Below are 17,630 nucleotides of genomic sequence, written 5' to 3'. Positions count from 1 at the left end.
TTCGCCAACCGACATTGACCAGAGGAGGAGGCCCAATCTGTGGGATCTTATCGGTTTTTGGGAGGTAAATGGCAGGAGGCGGTCTCTCAGGTAGCCAGGTCGTAAACCGTGTACAATCTATGTGATTGTACAGGTGGAATAAAGTAACTGAAAATGCTTTGTAACTCCCCTCCCCATCTTTTAATTAACTTTGCTTACCATTGATACATGAGGCCAGTTTGAACTTATCTACACCTGTTTGGAGAATAATGGGAAGTTTGACTTACACGATTCAGAGTGCAGGAGAGGTTAGATCATGCAGGAATTACTTAAACGTGTATCAAATGCTTGAAACAACATCAGAACGTTGCCCTTTTCAAAAGATAAATGCCTAGCTGGAAAGAATATTTTTTCTCTATTTTTAAACAAATATATCCCTTTTCATTTTTTACGGCAAACACTGTGGCAACAGAGAGCAAAGGAGGACCACAGAACGAAATTGTAGCAGTAAGTCTATTGAAGTTAGCAAGTTATTTTGAAGCTAATTATGGCTGTGTGCAAAGCAAATGAAGTGAGAAGAACTGAATTAATGAAGACCGGCTACCTCCTACAAGTTAATGAGGCATGCTTTATACCAATAGCTCTTCAAATTGAAAAATTAAACCGCTTCAAAAAAAAAAAGGGGGGGGGGAGTTTTGTTAAGATTAGCAGAGAACACAGAAAAATCTTATAGTGGGATTTATGTTCCCAAATTGCTTAGAGACTAGATTGAGACTAGATAGTTACTGTTCTTCCTTTGAGATCTGGCTATTTTTGATGTTGATTTTCCCACAAATTCGTGCAGGGTTTTGTCTACCTTGGGTTAGAATATTTATCTCTTATGAGATAATTATTCCTTAGCTGATTATTTTCTCTCTTAATAGCAATAGCAGTTAGACTTATATACCGCTTCATAGGGCTTTCAGCCCTCTCTAAGCGGTTTACAGAGTCAGCATATTGCCCCCAACAATCCGGGTTCTCATTTTACCCACCTCGGAAGGGTGGAAGGCTGAGTCAACCCTGAGCCGGTGAGATTTGAACAGCTGAACTGCAGATAACAGTCAGCTGAAGTGGCTGCAGTACAGCACTCTAACCACTGCGCCACCTCGGCTCTACGTTACTCTACGTTAATACGTTACAAATTATCCACTTAATTTTTTTATAGAAACATACTGTGTTAGTATCTTTTTATTCTTTCGAACTCAATGGAACGTTGGAAAATAATTAAGAAAGGGACCCAGAACTCTGTCCATCTGTCTGCCCATCCGCCAACAGAATAACTCTCCAAAACCTGAATCCAGTGTATGCGAAGAAGCCAGCAAAACAATGAGTAAGTGGGAAAAAAAAATTTGGATCAGGCTTGGGGTTGTGACAACTCTATGGAATCTCTGTGGAAAAGCCAAGTGGATTGTTGATCCTACTCAGCGGTTCACGAGAAAATTAGCCAAATTTGTTGGGAGAAATAAGGGTTCATGTTATACATGTGTATGATTGATACTAAGAGGGGGGGAGGAACTCACTTATAACAGTTCAAACAGAAGAAGAGAGTGGACTGCCATCTATCAGAAATGGTGTAGGTCAGTGGTAGTCAACCTGGTCCCTACTGCCCACTAGGGGGCGTTCCAGCTTTCATGGTGGGCAGTAGGGTTTTGCTGTAACTCCGCTTTATAAATTTTATAAAGTAAAGTTACTTCCCTACTTTATAAATCACCATTACTGTGGAACCGGTGGGCGGTTAGAAAATTTTACTACTAACAGACAGGGATGTGCAGTCAGGGGAGGCAGAGGAGGCAAAGCCTCACCACTGTCATCATGAAAAGAAAAAAAAATGTAAAAGGAAAAAGGCTGAGCTAGTTGCTGCCAAAGTCACCGTGGATGACTCTGCTTAGTGCTTAACTGTTTAAAAAAGTCCCTAAAAAAGTGCCCTCTACAGGAGGAGGCAGGAGAACGAGATGCCTAATTTATCCTGACTTTATGATCACTTGAACAGTGCTAAGCAAGGGTTAAAAGCCGAAAAATTCCTGATGTAATGAGGCACTTCGTTCTCCTGCCTCCTGTAGGGGGCGTTTTTTTAGAGGCTTTTTAGAGGCTCTGCCAGCAACTAGCTCAGCCTGGCCTCAGCTCATGCCTTTTTCCTTTTACATTTTTTTTCCTTTTCATGATGGCAGGCAAGAGCAGAGATGAAATCCTCTCTGAAACAGCTGGAAAAGGTCCGTGTGTGGGTCGGAGGGCGGGGGAGGAATTAAAAAAGTTTGATTGCATGCAGAGCCACGTTGCCTTTTCAAACATACACACACACACACAAACACAGACACACACACAGCTGGATAAAAGTATATAAGCCCAGCTTCACTGATTACAAGTTTGAAAAGGCAATGTGGCTCCACCTGCAATCAAAGGCTCGGATCGGGAGGCAGCAGGGGAATGGGAGGGGGGGTATGGCAGAGGAGTTGCTTTCAAGCCGTTGGAAAATATATCCAATCCAAAGTCTGTGTTTGTGTTTGTTTGAGAGTGTGTGAGTGAGAGAGGGATCCAACTTCTCTGTGTGCGTGTGTCTGTTTGAGAGAGGGGGAGGGAGGGAGAGAGGGAGGAAGGAGGGGGAGGGAGAAGAAAAAGAATGAAGGAAAACTTTTTCGCAAAGGAGAAAAACAAATGCTGTCGCTTTAAATAGGAACTGAGCATGCCTGGCTGTGGAATTCTTTCCCTCCCCCTCCCCAACTCACAGATTAACACTTCTGTCCGTTTTACTTTTACCAGTACAACACACCTAAATATATCATTAAATATTGTCCATTAACATTTCTTTATTGTTATTGTAGTTAGCTGTACATTTTTTACTATTTTTCTCACCTCTCATCTCCGCATGACAGCCTGTATTATTATCGTGCCTTTGGGTCAGTCTTGACTCCTAATGACTGCCTGGAAAAGTCCCAGAAAGTTTCTTGGCAAGATTTTGAAATGACTTGCCCTTGCTACTTTCCTAGGGCTAAGATAGAGTGACTGGCTCAAGGCCACTTAGTGCCTAAAGCAGGACTGGAACTCAGGTTCTCCTAGTTTCTGACCTAGTGCCTTAATCATTACACCGAACTGGCTCTTCAATTGGATAAATATAGCTCTGGAATCAGTGGTGGGATTCAAATAATTTAACAACCGATTCTCTGCCCTAATGACCAGCAGGGTAGGTGGGGCTTGGTGGTCATGTGACTGGGTGGGCGTGGCCAACTCAACATCACTCACATTGATGGGCGCTTCACCTTAGCTGTTACAATGTAATAAGGGTTAACCGGAGAGGCAGTTTCTGTAAGCAGGGCAATAAACATTAGGCTAGAAACAACACCAGAATGTTTCCTTCCTGCTTTCCTTACAAGATTAGCCCTGTAAAGTGGGAAAAAACAAAATGAGATTTCTTCCAACAACTGGTTCTCCCAACTGCTTAGAAAGTTACCAAACGGTTCTCCCGAATAGGTGCGAACTGGCTGAATCCCACCACTGTCTGGAATTTTCCAGGATATAAAAAACAATTGTTTATTCGTACTTCTTGGGAAATAATTGTGGATATCAATTTATATTAATAGGTTATATTCAACATCTTACAAAAATAGACCTGCTATCAGCAAGATAATTCTTCCTCACTTTTTCCCCTCCTCCTTTCTCCATAAAATAATTCGTTCATGTAATACATAGACATGCACACTAATAATTTATCTTGAAATTCATAAAATATACGAAGACACTGGCATTTAACCAAACAACGAAAATACAGAACGTCGTGTCCCTAACTATTATAAATCTGCTGATGAGAACTTGTTTTGCTCATTTATCCCATTGAATGTGCTATTAAGCATAGTAATAACAACAACAACAACAAATTAAGTGGCTGAAAGGCTGATGCAATTGTGAACAAATAAATGTGAATCATGATGTTCTATAACAAAATCAAACTTAATATAGGCTCCTTGGCTCACTTCAGAATTTACTCTGCTTTTTAAAACGTTCCCGTATTTATATCAACTGTCTAAGAACTAAACTAATACCTAACTATTATTTATTTATTTATTTATTTATTTATTTATTTATTTATTTATTTATTTATTTATTTATTTATTTATTTATTTATTTATTTATTTATTTATTTATTAGATTTATAGGCCGCCCAATCCCGAAGGACTCTGGGCGGCTTTCACAGAAAGAGAAAAGAAAAGCAAAATAAAAGAATAGTTTAAAAATTCCCAACACGCATATGTTCTGATTGTGGCTGGACCTTAACAATAAGGTCAACAGCCCCAGGCCTGCCGGAACAGGCAGGTTTTGAATTGAATTGAATTTATTGCATTTATATGCCGCCCTTTTCCCCGAAGGGGACTCAGGGCGGCTCACAATCCAAGTCAGGGAAGGGGATACAGATAAGGGATAAAAAGACAAACAGAACAATACACAATTTAAAAGCACACAACAACCATACCATTCGAGGGGGGGGCAAAAGCTCTTTAGCCCCAGGCCTGTTGGAACAGCCAGGTTTTAAGGGCTTTGCGGAAGGCCTGGAGGGTGGTGAGGGTTCGAATCTCCACGGGGAGCTCGTTCCAGAGGGTCGGAGCAGCCACAGAGAAGGCTCTCCTCCGGGTAGTCGCCAGTCGGCATTGGCCGGCGGATGGAATTCGGAGGAGGCCTAATCTGTGGGATCTGATCGGTCTATTGGAGGTAATTGGCAGCAGGCGGTCTCTCAACAGCTTTTAACAGCTTTTTAACAGCTTTTCTGAAGGCCATGAGGGTGGGTGAGGTCCGGACCTCTGGGGGTAGCTGATTCCACAGGGTCGGAGCAGCCACAGAGAAGGCTCTCCTCCGGGGGCCCGCCAGCCGACACTGTCCAGCTGACGGCATCTGAAGGAGGCCCACCCTGTGGGATCTTATCGGCCATTGGGAGGTGTGTGGCAGTAGGCGGTCTCGCAGATATCCTGGTCCTGAGCCATGTAGGGCTTTAAAGGTAAACTATTTATATATTGATTATTGTTAAAGCAAGCAAACAAAAACATCTTTATAACCCCAAAGAATTTGGGATCACTGAGACCTGGATGAAGAACATAAAGCACACTATTAAAAGGTGTGAAAATGACTATTTCCACTATTCTTTGCCTGACATGTCCTTATAATCAAATAATGTATTTGCATGGTTCATGATTACATTACTGCTGAACACATGCATAATGAGACATAATGTAGTGCATAGCAAATATATTTCTGCTTTCAGTTCCGTTCGTTCTTGTCTTTTTCTAAGCTACAATAAGCTTGCATTGATAAAGCAGCTGCGGCAGTAGACTTAAGACCTTTGACGGTTGACTTTTTCCCTGAAATCTCATTTCAGGCTAACATTTAGAAAGAAAGGAAAAAGGTACAAGAGATGCTTTTGAGGACATTTTAGTCAACTCAAAAGAGTTTGCTTCTGGCACTGCAATCTGGCAGAAAACCTGTCCCATCTTTTGTTTACTGGCAGGATAAGGGGGATTAATCAGTGTTAGTTTAAGGAAGTGTCTTTCAGGGAGAATACATCAGTAATTGCATGCATCACGTTCCTTGAAATTATGGAATAGGCACCTGCCAGTATGCTGTCAGAGGAAACCAACCAGAGTTTTGGACCTGGTATTGAAAGTATTTGTTGTCCCCCGAAAAGAAGAGATTGAAACTGTCTCCCCCATCCCAAAGAAAGGGCTACCGATTCAATCCCACCACCCAGTGCAATCCCACAGAGCTGGCCTCCTCAGGGTACCGTCGGCCAGACAGTGTTGGCTAGCGACCCCCAGGGGGAGAGCCTTCTCTGTGGGAGCGCCTTCCCTCTGGAATGAGCTGCCCCCAGAGCTTCGTATAATCCCCGACCTCCGGTCCTTCCGACGCGCCCTAAAAAGTTGGCTTTTCCAGCAAGCCAGCCTGGCCTGAACAAAACAAAACAAATTATTGATCACTCTTAATTTTAATTTGAATTTTTTTTAAAAAAATGTCATTGTCAATTTTAATTGGGTTTGGGATATTCTATTTTTTTTTTAATTTTTGTATTATGTGTTTCTTTTAATGTTGTACGCCGCCCTGAGTCCTTGGGAGAAGGGTGGCATCTAAATCTAATAAACCTAAACCTAATTTCAATTATTATTTTTTTCTTTGTTATGGAGCTGAGTCAACATATATGTTTGGAACAGGTGCTGTTGGTTAGAGCAGTGTTTCTCAACCTTGGCAACTTGAAGATGTCCGGACTTCAACTCCCAGAATTCCCCAGCCAGCGAATGCTATTTCAAGCTATTTCAGATCTATTTCAAGCTATTTAGCTCTCATCAGCTAGCCATACCCTTACTGGGATTTGAACCTGGGCTGTATTACATATTAGGCAGTTGTATTAGCCACTAAGCCACAGGTTCTCCTCCGTTATCAGCTAGGCCAGGGAAATAGGTATTTATTTATTGTGTCACAACCCCTGGTATGCCCAAATATGGGAGGGAGCATATATATATGCTGGTCTTGTTGTATTTGGGTCTTTTCCCATGTAAGATTGAGATTGTCTTGGCAACGTTTCAGCGAGGTCTCACTTGCCATCTTCAGGCTGGGTTATAGCCCAAAACCCAGCCTGAAGATGGCGAGTGAGACCTCGCTGAAACATTGCCAAGACAATCTCAATCTTTCACAGAAAAAGACCCGAATACAACAAGACCAGCATACCTACACCTGTGAAAATCTACGAAAACAAGTGTGTATATAAATTTGTGTGCTGTCAGATGCGACTTCATTTAATAATCAGGAAAGAAACCACTCAACTCCATTTGTTTGAAATCAAGTGTACTTTTACTAATTATAAACGAACAGTAGCAAAGCTAAGCTGAATCTGGTTAATTAGGCGTGAAAGCAAAGAATATCATGTATAATTCAATCCCCTCCCCTTGGCACCCCAGTCCCTAGTCCAATTATAATGCACCCAACTGTCAGGTGTGAGATATCTTCAAAAGACATCACCAGGATGGAATGCCGGACAGTTAACCTTGGCGGGAAACTCCCTTCCTCCACATGCGCAGTAAGATGGTCAGGTCAGCGCCTAGAATCTACCTCCAGCACATCATGATTCCCCTCCCAAATACTATACCCACCTTCCCCGTTACAATGGCAGCTGAAGCAGCAGCAAAGCAGAGACTGACATCAGGCCCTCCTCCAGAAAAGGGCGATCAGACCTGCAGAAACGAAAAGAAGACAAACAAACAGACAGACAACAATACATGAAAGAGAGAAAAGGGTAAGGGAGAGAAAAAAAAAGCAAAAGAGAGGAAAAATTAGGAGATTGTCCGACAATTAGGGCTTGTCAGGATAGGCAGAGTAGAACATGCGGAGCAGACGAGGCGCTCGAACATGGGACCCGTCTACCCATTCAGTGTGAGACGGGGAGAAATGCTTCCAAGCCACCAGGTACTGAATACGGTTTCGCCGTTTACGAGAGTCCAGTATCTCACGGATCTCGAAATGTTGCTCACCCTCAATCAAAAGCGGAGCGGGTGGAGGAGGGAGAGGTGTTCTCAAAGTCGAAGTGCAGAGAGGCTTCAGGAGACGAACATGAAAAACAGGGTAAACTCGGTTGAGATGCTTAGGCAACTGGAGCCGGACAGAAACAGGGTTGATGATCTTGACAATGGGAAACGGGCCAACGTATTTGGGGCCCAATTTCTTCGACTTCTGGGGTGTTTGAAGAAATCGAGTGGATAAATAAACTTTCTCACCAACTTTGTACTCATAGGGCTTAGAGCGTTTCTTATCAGCCAGTTTTTTATGAGCGCGGTGCGCAGCATCCAGAGTCTGGCGAGCCAAAGGCCAAATGTCCCGAAGACGATCACTCCACTCGGACAGCGACGACACTTGCTGTTGCTTGCGAGGAATTTCAGGAATGGGTACAAAATCCTGGCCGAACACCCACACGAAAAGGGGTGTGCCATCCAGAGTCACTTGTTGAGACGAGTGGCTATAGAAAACAAACAAATTTCACAGCTCAGCTGGTAAAACTCTAAACCCCGATTTCTCTATAAATAGGATTTGCATAAGACCTGTTGATAAACAGCAGTCAGTAGAATCCATTCTCAATAGCTTCTTAATCTACTTCTTTCTACAGTGAATTACTCATTAGAAGTACCTGGATGCTTGCTGTGATTGTTTAACTGGTGTCAACACAACCTTACTGGGGAGATGCCTGACTGTACAGCCCGCTGTAGTTAATGTACAATGTTGTTGTTTGTGATCAGATCTGTAAAAGTGAAAGAAATGATAGTAAGACATCTGTTGGAGCTCTGTCAGAATTCTTTTTTGCAGCGCCTTTGTTGACCAGTGCAGACAAAATGGAAAGCAAAATTTGGCCTAGTGGTTAAGGCACCAGGGTACAAACCAGGTGACTGTGAGTTCTAGCCAGTGGTGGGTTTCAAAAATTGTTCAAACCTACTCTGTGGGTGTGGCCTCCTTTGCAGGAGTGGCTTGCTGCCCATGTGACCGGATGGGAGTGGCTTGCCGCCCATGTGACCGGATATGAAGATGCCGACGACACTTGTCAGAACCACCTTAAATTACCTCACACACAGCACTGGCATGCATCAGAATAGGATGTAAACTTGTTTTTTAAAAGGCATCTTTGGTTTGCGTTAAAACAACCTCAACACACGCAATGTTCTGATTGCACCACAAACGCAGTAGTCATCCTTACCTTTCACAGAGGCCCTGAGTTTTATAAATATGAGCATGATAGTGTAGAATAATCATATCCAAGGACCATTGGTGGGTTTCAAAAAATTTTGGAATCTCTTCTGTAGGTGTGGCCTGCTTTCCGGGTCCACTGGTGGAACCTCTTCTAACCGGTTCGGTAGATTTGATGAACCGGTTCTACTGAATAGGTGGGAACTGGTAGGAACCCACCTCTGCTTTATTGCTGCTTTATTATTTCTAAAATAGTAAAGGCAGAATAAGATAAAAGAAAATAATAAAATAAAATATAAAAGTTTTTTTTTTCACTTTGGTATTTAAGGCCGAGTATGTACTTATGGTCCTATCCTTCTTGAAGGTTGAGGAGGACCCCTGTTCTAGACTCCCATACATCCCTCAATTCTGCAATCTCTCTCCTCTTTAGCTCCCCCATCTTAGCACTTCCCTTTTTTGCAAGCAATGCTGGACCTTTGGCCCTGTTCTTTCCCTCCTCACATTTCTTAGCAATAGCACTGTGGTGCCTTGGAGAAAAGCCCTTTAGGGAAGAGAGTTTTTATGACCCGAGAGCTAGAATTTAAAATTCTCCACGCGCGTTATCAGGAGGGTTGCCAAGGAGTAATAAACAACCAGCCTGGCCTACTTGTATGCCTTTAATAGCCGCTACATGTCCTGAAATCAGCAGGCAAAACTTTTCACAGCATGGATGTCCGAACTTGCCACCTACTAACATCTGCAGCCGAAGCAGCTATCAAAGGCAGAGAAAGAAAGTGTTATTTTTTTTTAAAAAAAAAACACTATTTGATTTTGAAACTGCAATGTTTCATCTTCAAAAACTAGAGCAGAGAAGCCAATCCTTTATATAATTCTTGTTTGGGTTAATGTGTGTAGATTGTTTTGGCACACAATATTAATTTCACTTAGTGGAAACGGAAAAGTTAGAAGGACCTTGGCGAAGGGATGCATAGTCTGCCTCGAGGCTACGCTAGCCCCGTGTGACGAATCACCTGTGTTTCATTTGTCACGCTTATTCTTGGCAAGCCCGGTGACTGTAGGACTTGTGCGCGAATAAAACAAATCTTCTCCCACCTTCCACCTCTGTTTTTTTCAGGGGTAAAAAAAAAGAAAGGCCTCCAGCAGCTGTGTCCCTCAGAACGAGAGAAATTGAACAAAAAAGAAAGAAAAGAAAAACAGCAAAGAAGGAAAAGGAATTATTGATGTAGCTCAGGGATGCCATCCATCAGATTAAGGGTTAGAGAAATGCTCAGAAGGAATATGCATCAACCTCCCTAGATGGGGTCCGAACGATATTTGACTGGTTTGGGCTTTGCATTGTTGAGACTTCAAAAAACAAATATGGTAAAAGCTTGATTTAATGCTTTAGTGGGAAGGGTTTTGTTAAATGTTGAATATCTTTTAAGTTGACTCTAGGAAGACGAAGTAAGGCATGGTTGGTTATGCTGCTCCTCTCTTTCCTGTTCTCCCATTGGCTATTCTCTGTGAATTTCTCAGAACCTTCCCTCCCCGCCTCCCATTCCTAGCCTTAACTCTATGCTGCCAACCTTCCCCTTTGACATTGACCAGTTCAACAGTTTTTGTCAGTTGGATAAACCAACGTCTATTACATATCTACAAACTTGTTGCAGCTGGCCTGCATGTCTGCCATATTGACAATTCCAGGGATAAGCATGGATATATCTGACAACATGCCCCTGTATCAAAATGTAAATGAAATTGGAACATGCATATCAAGGTGATCAGCATGAATGCTAAAGTCCTATGAACTACTAATAGCATAGATTTCAGGGATAGATCTGTTGTTTGCATTTTGTTGAAGAAATGCTCCCCTAGATTTGAAAATCGGTAGGGGGAAAAAAAAACATTTGGAGAACGTTTGTTCTTTTTAAGTTGACTGGCAAAATTTCAAATGAAGCATAGTCCCTTAGTTTGTATGCCTGTCTCTCTCATCTCATATCTCTACCGGGAGGGTTGAGTAGGATGTTTTTTTTCTTCATTAATACATGGTGTAAGGCAGGGATGGTTTTGTCACCACGGTTTAGTCGGGCGTGCTTTTGTCGGTCGCCCTTTTGTCGGTGAACCGCCAAGCAACAATCTATGCTATGGTATGAAGAGGAAATCTATGTTATGTTGGAAGATATATTGGGAGATGAGGCTGGAACAGATAGAGAAGAACAACTAAATTGATGATTGGAAAGAGAAATAGATCGGGTGGCTTAAATTATGTGAATGTTCATTTTGTCAGTTTGATCTAGTGGCTAAGGCACCAGGCTAGAACCTGGAATGAAGGCAGATATATGTGATAATGTTGCAGGATTCAATCTGGGTCAGTCACCTGGACCAGAGGTTTAATCTTCTGAGCTTTTGGACTCATGCTGGAGCCCATCTTCGGGGAACTTCTCTCTAGCAGAGTGTGTGCTTTGGGCTATTCTGGGTGTGTGGTATTTATATGGTGTCTGTTGTGTGTTGCTTTTTAGATGTTAATTGAGGTGTTGATGGCTAGCTATTAAGTCATTGGCTATTATTTCCTTGTGTTGCCAAGCCATCACCTCCTAAGTACTTGATAAGCTGGGTGGTAAATCAGCACTCCTGTTGACTGAGCATCTAATCATTTCCCTGCCTGTTTTTGTGCTTGCTTATCCAACAATCTTAGTAGCTGAAAAATTAAATGTATGTCCTTGTTCACTGCAATGTGAGACTGGAATGTTAATTGCAATGTGAGAATAGAAACTGGAAGATTGTGAGTTCTAGTTCCACCTTAAGCATGTAGGTGATCTTGGGCTAGTCACCCTACAGGGTTGTTACTCTGGGGAAAATAGAAGTATTGGATATGTTCCCCACCTTGAGTTGTTTATACAAATAATAAAGGCACAAAACAAACAAACAAGTAAACAAATATCACACTGTAATGTGGAGTTTTTCCTCAAAGTGTCTCAACTTTTTAAAGAATGAATTGATTCCACGTTTTCATAATTTTTTTAATTAGTTATCCATTGTCTCTTCTTAGTCTCTTCTCCTGTTTAGTAAAAAGCCACAACATAACAACAATGATACAAGAGAGAAAAGATTTGCACATAACTTAAGGATTTTATTTAAGAAGTTGTCAAAATCATACAGCAGTTATATATAACACCAAGCAGGGAAGCTGAAAGCATGGGGAGATCAAAATAGCTATGCTTTTAAAATTGGAAATAGCTTTTGATTCCACTTCAAACTAGACAAATAAATCACTGTGACCACCTTTTTTCCACTTTGGGGAAAATGAGCACTGAATTAGGTATGTCTGTTTGTCTGTTGCCTTGCTCTGGCTAAGGTACACATTATTATCAATTAATAGAAGTCTGGCAACAATGACTGGATGAATTTTCAAAAATCCATTTCATTAGCTTTTAAAAAGTAGTAGTTATCTTTAAATTTAATCGCATTAGTTGCCCATACAATATATCTTGGGTAATAATTTCCCCCCCATTTCCATGGAGCAGAACCCTGAGTGAACTCTGAGTAGACATGTATGGCATTATGTTTCTTAGTTACTAATTACATCCTCTTTTTTACTTAGCAGAAATTTGCATTAAGTTGTTACCGAAGACAATATAGTCTGGGAACGAAAGCACATTCTGAGTCCTAAAGGCAGAAAAAGACTGATTCCATAAATTAAGGAAATAGCACAAAGTTGTTTAGACCAGCTACTTCAAGAGAACCCTAATAAACCGCTATTACAAATACAGTATATTATGGCTACTACAGATTAACATAGCTAAAATTACACATAGTTCATTTAGTTACCATTTGAGTTTACAACAGCAATGAAAAAAGTGACTTATAACCGTTTTTCTCACTTATGACCTTTGCAGAATCCCTATGGTCATATGATCAAAATCCAGACCCTTGGCAACTGACTCATATTTATGACGGTTGCGGCGTCCCTGGGACATGTGATCTCCCTTTTCAACCTTTTGACGTGCTAAGTCAATGGGGGAAACCAGATTCACTTAACAACCATGTTACTAACTTAACAACTGCAGCGATCCACTTAACAACGGTGGCAAGAAGGGTTGTAAAATGGGGCAAAATTCACTTAATAAATGTTTCCCTTAACAGCTTCACTTTTGTGCTCAATAAGTTAAGGATTGGCTGTAATGTGTTTGTATTCATTTTGTTTCAGAAGTTAAATTTTGATTTTTTTTTAGTACATGATGATAAGGTAATTTGGTCCCCAAATATATGCATCCATTTAAATTTTCCAGCAATGTCACCAAGTGAAAATGTTACGATATTTATAACTTTGTTAGCTGGCTTCACCAATAAATTATGATTTACATATTACAATAACATATTACATATTGCACTAAGCCAGGATACTGTTTGATTGATGAATGCTTGTGAATTGCTCTTCAGTTAAATATTCCCCAGATGTGCGTTTGGAGTTTGATAGGGATATTTCTGGAAGGTGTTTCATTTGTTGCCGAAAAGTGAAAATTAAGGAATGAGTTAAAATCTTTCCTCCTCTTTTCATTTTTCTACCCAAAATACTCACCCCAAATGTGCTTTTGTACATAAAAAGCTGTTAGTACAGAGCCCACTAATGCTTATTTATATTGTGCCCCTTTACTTTAGCATCACCAGAAGGCATCCAAAGAGCTCTTTTTAACCCTCCCATGTTTTATACTTTTTAACACTTTTATTTTTATTTTTGAGGATTGCACTGACTTTCCAGCAACTCTCCAGTCATTTATGACACTATTAAAACACCTCCCAAATCTTTGTTGCAGAAACTTCTAGCTCATTAAAAAGCCGTAACTGAAGTGGAGAAATGTTTCTTATTCCCTTCTAAGGTGGAATGGAAAGTTGCTTGTACATATGTATCCATGCACTCTAGTTAGGCTTTGACGAAAGGAGAACATATGAATTAAAAGGAAGCACAGAGTAGTGAGCTGTAAATTACAATGCCAAGCAATCTGAATTTTTATCAGGAGGAAAATAGATCATTTAACATTTAGGGTATATTAGAGGGACCATTAATTTTTCATATAGAATCTGAAAAATGGGTTGGATCACACTTCGAGTAGAAATAACAGATAACTGCAGCATATAAATTGCTGACAGTGCTATATATTTTCATCGTTTTTAGTGAGGAGAGGGAATACAATTTCGCATAACTGTCCTTCATCCTTTGATGGTGTAGTCTTTCAGTTGTTTTAGATGGCAACTTTTATCTATTTATTTCTGTGATCTATGTATCACTACATTCCAAAGCTCTTTAAGCAGCTTACAAACAATGCAAAAAAACAGAAGGAAGAACAAAGGCAACATTGAGTAGCACCAGCAAACCTTTCTGCCCATTAACACACTGGAGGAAAGCAATTGTGATAAAATTGTGATAATTTTATAGGGAGATGACCCACCAAACTATCAGTCCTCAATGGCTTTCTAGAACAACCAGATCTTGGGGCCTTCCTGACTTCCAACAAGGCTGGTGCTGATGTTACTTCATGCGTTCCAAACTACAGAAAAAGGCGCATCTTAATGATTCCTGATGACCATAGTCCCTCAAAGAGGATGCTTGAAGGACACCCTACCTTCTAGATTTTGTTGGATGGAAGAAACTGCCCAAGAGAAAAGGGTTGGGACCTGCTATAATGCTGACTTAGAAGTTTTACTGCAAATCTTTTGAGGCTACTAGACTTGGCGAAATATAAGCAAAGTATTTTCTTCAGCTTTCTCCCAGGCTTAAACTGAGATAATGAGCTAATCTAAGAAGCACTAAGGTACCTTTTCTTTCAGCAAAGCAAGATAAAATTCTTGGCCCAGAGTGGCACAACACAGGGAATGGAGGACTTAAGATACAACCAAGACACCACGTAAGAGAGGAACCTGAAGAAAAGTCAGGTTTTTCAAGGCCTTCCAGAAGTCTATTAGATTGAGGGTCACTTGAATCCCAAAGGGGATGGTCCATAGGGGATGGTCCTTAGGAGAGGTACTACAACAGAGAAGACTCTTCTTCTAGGACCACTTGATGGCATTGTTTTACAGAAGAGAACCAGATCTGGTGGGATGATTTGAAATAATTGGAGACAAGGAGTCCCTCAAGTAACCTAGCCCACTTGAGCTAGTCTTCTCTTGTCTAAATAATAGCAACTCCAAGAATGAAATAAAGACACACCCCGTCATTCACCACCTATTTCTTTCAAGTTGAGATGACAGGGCTTAAACTTGGAGTCATGCCCGAAATCTTATGCTTTATTAATAAACTGTGACCCCCTTTCTTCATTTTCTTTTTAATTCATTTGCATAAATTACCTCCCAAAGACCCATTAGATCACACAGGGCAGGCCTCCTCCGCGTTCCATCTACTAGCCAATGTCATCTGGCTACGACCCGAGGGAGGGCCTTCTCTGTGGTGCCTCCGGCCCTCCCCACAGAGATTCGGACCCTCACCTCTCCCCACAGAGATTCGGACCCTCACCTCTCTCCAGGCCTTCCGAAAAGCTGTTAAAACCTGGCTGTGTCGGCAGGCCTGGGGTCGATGAGTTCCCTTCCCCTCTCGAATCGTGTGGCTGTTGGTTGTTTTAAATTCCCTGTACTTTTTGCTGTAGTTTTTGTTTTTCCCTTCCCCTCCTTTGGGTTTGTGCGCCGCCCTGAGTCCCGCTGGGAATAGGGCGGCATATAAATAAAATGAACCTCGAACCTTGAAATTAGTGCAATATTGATATTTGGGGGGTGGAATTTAGGTAGGAGACCTTCTCTTTTGAAAACATTCTTTCAGATTCTACAGGCTTTTTAAAAAAAATGAAAGAAAGAAAAACAAAAAACAAACTATGTCTCCTGTGGGCCTGACTGATTTGCCCATTGAGTCACATGAAGTTGTTTAAGACCCAAACAGCCATCCCAAACAGAATGCTTTCAAAATAAGATGAAACCACACCTCTGTCTTTTATTATTACTGTAACGCGCTCTACATGGGGCTGCCCTTGAAGAGTGTTCGAAGACTTCAGTTAGTCCAGAATGCAGCCACGTGAGCGATTGTGGGTGCACCCAGGTACACCCATATCACACTTATCCTCCGCGAGCTGCACTGGCTACCCATTAGTCTCCAGACCCACTTCAAGGTGCTGGTCGTTACCTATAAAGCCCTACATGGCATCGGACCTGGATACCTGAGAGATCGCCTCCTGCAGATTACCTTCCATAGACGGATTAGATCTCACAGGTTAGGTCTCCTCTGGATTCCATCTGCCAGCCAATGTCGGCTGGCGACTCCCCGGGGGAGAGCCTTCTCTGTTGCAGCTCCAGCCCTCTGGAATGACCTCCCCGTGGAGATCCGGACCCTTACGACCCTCCTGGCCTTCCGCAAAGCCACCAAGTCCTGGCTGCTCCAGCAGGCCGGGGGGCTTGTGAAACATCCAGCCCCACGGAAATTGTGAATGTTGCGTTTTTTTAAGTGTTGTCTTTGTCTATTTATCCCCCTTCCCTTGTCTATTGTGAGCCGCCCGGAGTCCTTCGGGTGTGGGCTCCGGGCGGCTCACAATAGACAAGGGAAGGGGGATAAATAGACAAGACAACTAAACTAAACTAAACTAAACTGTCTTTCTCTGCCAGCACATCCTATAGTTTAGGCAGAGGATCTCTTCCCAGCCCATTTAGCTGTGCTTCATTAACTGAAGAACTGAACAAGGGGCTTTCATTATGCAAGGCAAGTCCTCTGCCATTGAGTTACAGCTTCTTCATTGTGATCACAGCCTTGTGATTTGGGTCTCAACATTATTAAACGTACGTGGACTGTGAAACTTTTAATGTCCCTTGTTCGGCAAAATGTGGTTGGCTACCTATATTCCCTCCATTTTTTTCCCCCTGTCACAGTGAAACCCTGATGAATTCTGATTTTCTTTAAGTGGTAGATCAGATCATCTACTGTAAACAAAAGGAGAAATATCTCTATAGTTGATCAAATTACAGGTAGGTTTTCAGCCCTGGTTAGTATGACAATGCATTTTTTTTATGAACATTGACAAAAGATAAGGCAAACTTCCCCAAGTAATCATTGTTCACCAACAGGTTTTAAGAAATCAAGCAGAATTTTCTTTTGAATGTACAGTTGTTAATTTTGAGAACACCCCAAAAGTATAAATATAATTGCTTTGGCAGAGAATTGAAAACTTATTTTTTTAAAAAGAAATTAAGACTAATTTAAACAATGCTTCTGAGAAGTATCAGTTTGTATTTAACATTTTTCCTATCATGTATCCTATCAACTTTTTAAAAATCACAAATTGCTTGTTACAATTATTTGCACATTCAACAATTCGGCACATAAAACAATAACATTAGCAGCAGTGTGTCAATCCAGATTTTCTTTGTGAGCACTTGAGGTGACATTTTTAAAATATTGATGTGAATGTATCCAAATGAAGAAGGGGGTTAAAATAAAATCCGGTCACATGGGTGGCAAGCCACTCCCACAAAGGAGACCACACCTACAGAGTAGGTTCGAACAATTTTTGAAATCCACCACTGAAACACACACTCACTCACTCACACACATACACACAAACACACATACTCATTTTGTTATTCTTTGTATGCTGTCCAATTTCAGCTAATTCCAACATTCCCTTTTTACAATTTTGGACTACCTGGTCTTTTACTTTCTGAGCTGTCATTTTCTTACGCATTAGATGTCCTTTTTGTTTTCAGATCTCAGTTAAGTTTCTTCTGCCCCTTTCTATTTTTTCCCTCCTTGAAATTGTTCGCTGTTATATTTTTAAAGTTTTTAATACACCCATTTTGAGCTTTTTTTTCTCATTAAAGACATTTTGGCTCTGCTCTGTTTTCGCTCCTCTTAAAATCAGAAACTCCAGATTATGTGCTAACTTGTTTGCAATATTATTGCT

This window comes from Thamnophis sirtalis, unplaced genomic scaffold (assembly GCF_051295495.1).
Source record: "Thamnophis sirtalis isolate CommonGarterSnake01/CBP01778 unplaced genomic scaffold, rThaSir2_p1.2 scaffold_6, whole genome shotgun sequence".
NCBI lineage: Eukaryota > Metazoa > Chordata > Lepidosauria > Squamata > Natricidae > Thamnophis > Thamnophis sirtalis.
The sequence above is the reverse complement of the archived record's forward strand: the minus strand, read 5'-3'. Positions refer to the sequence as shown.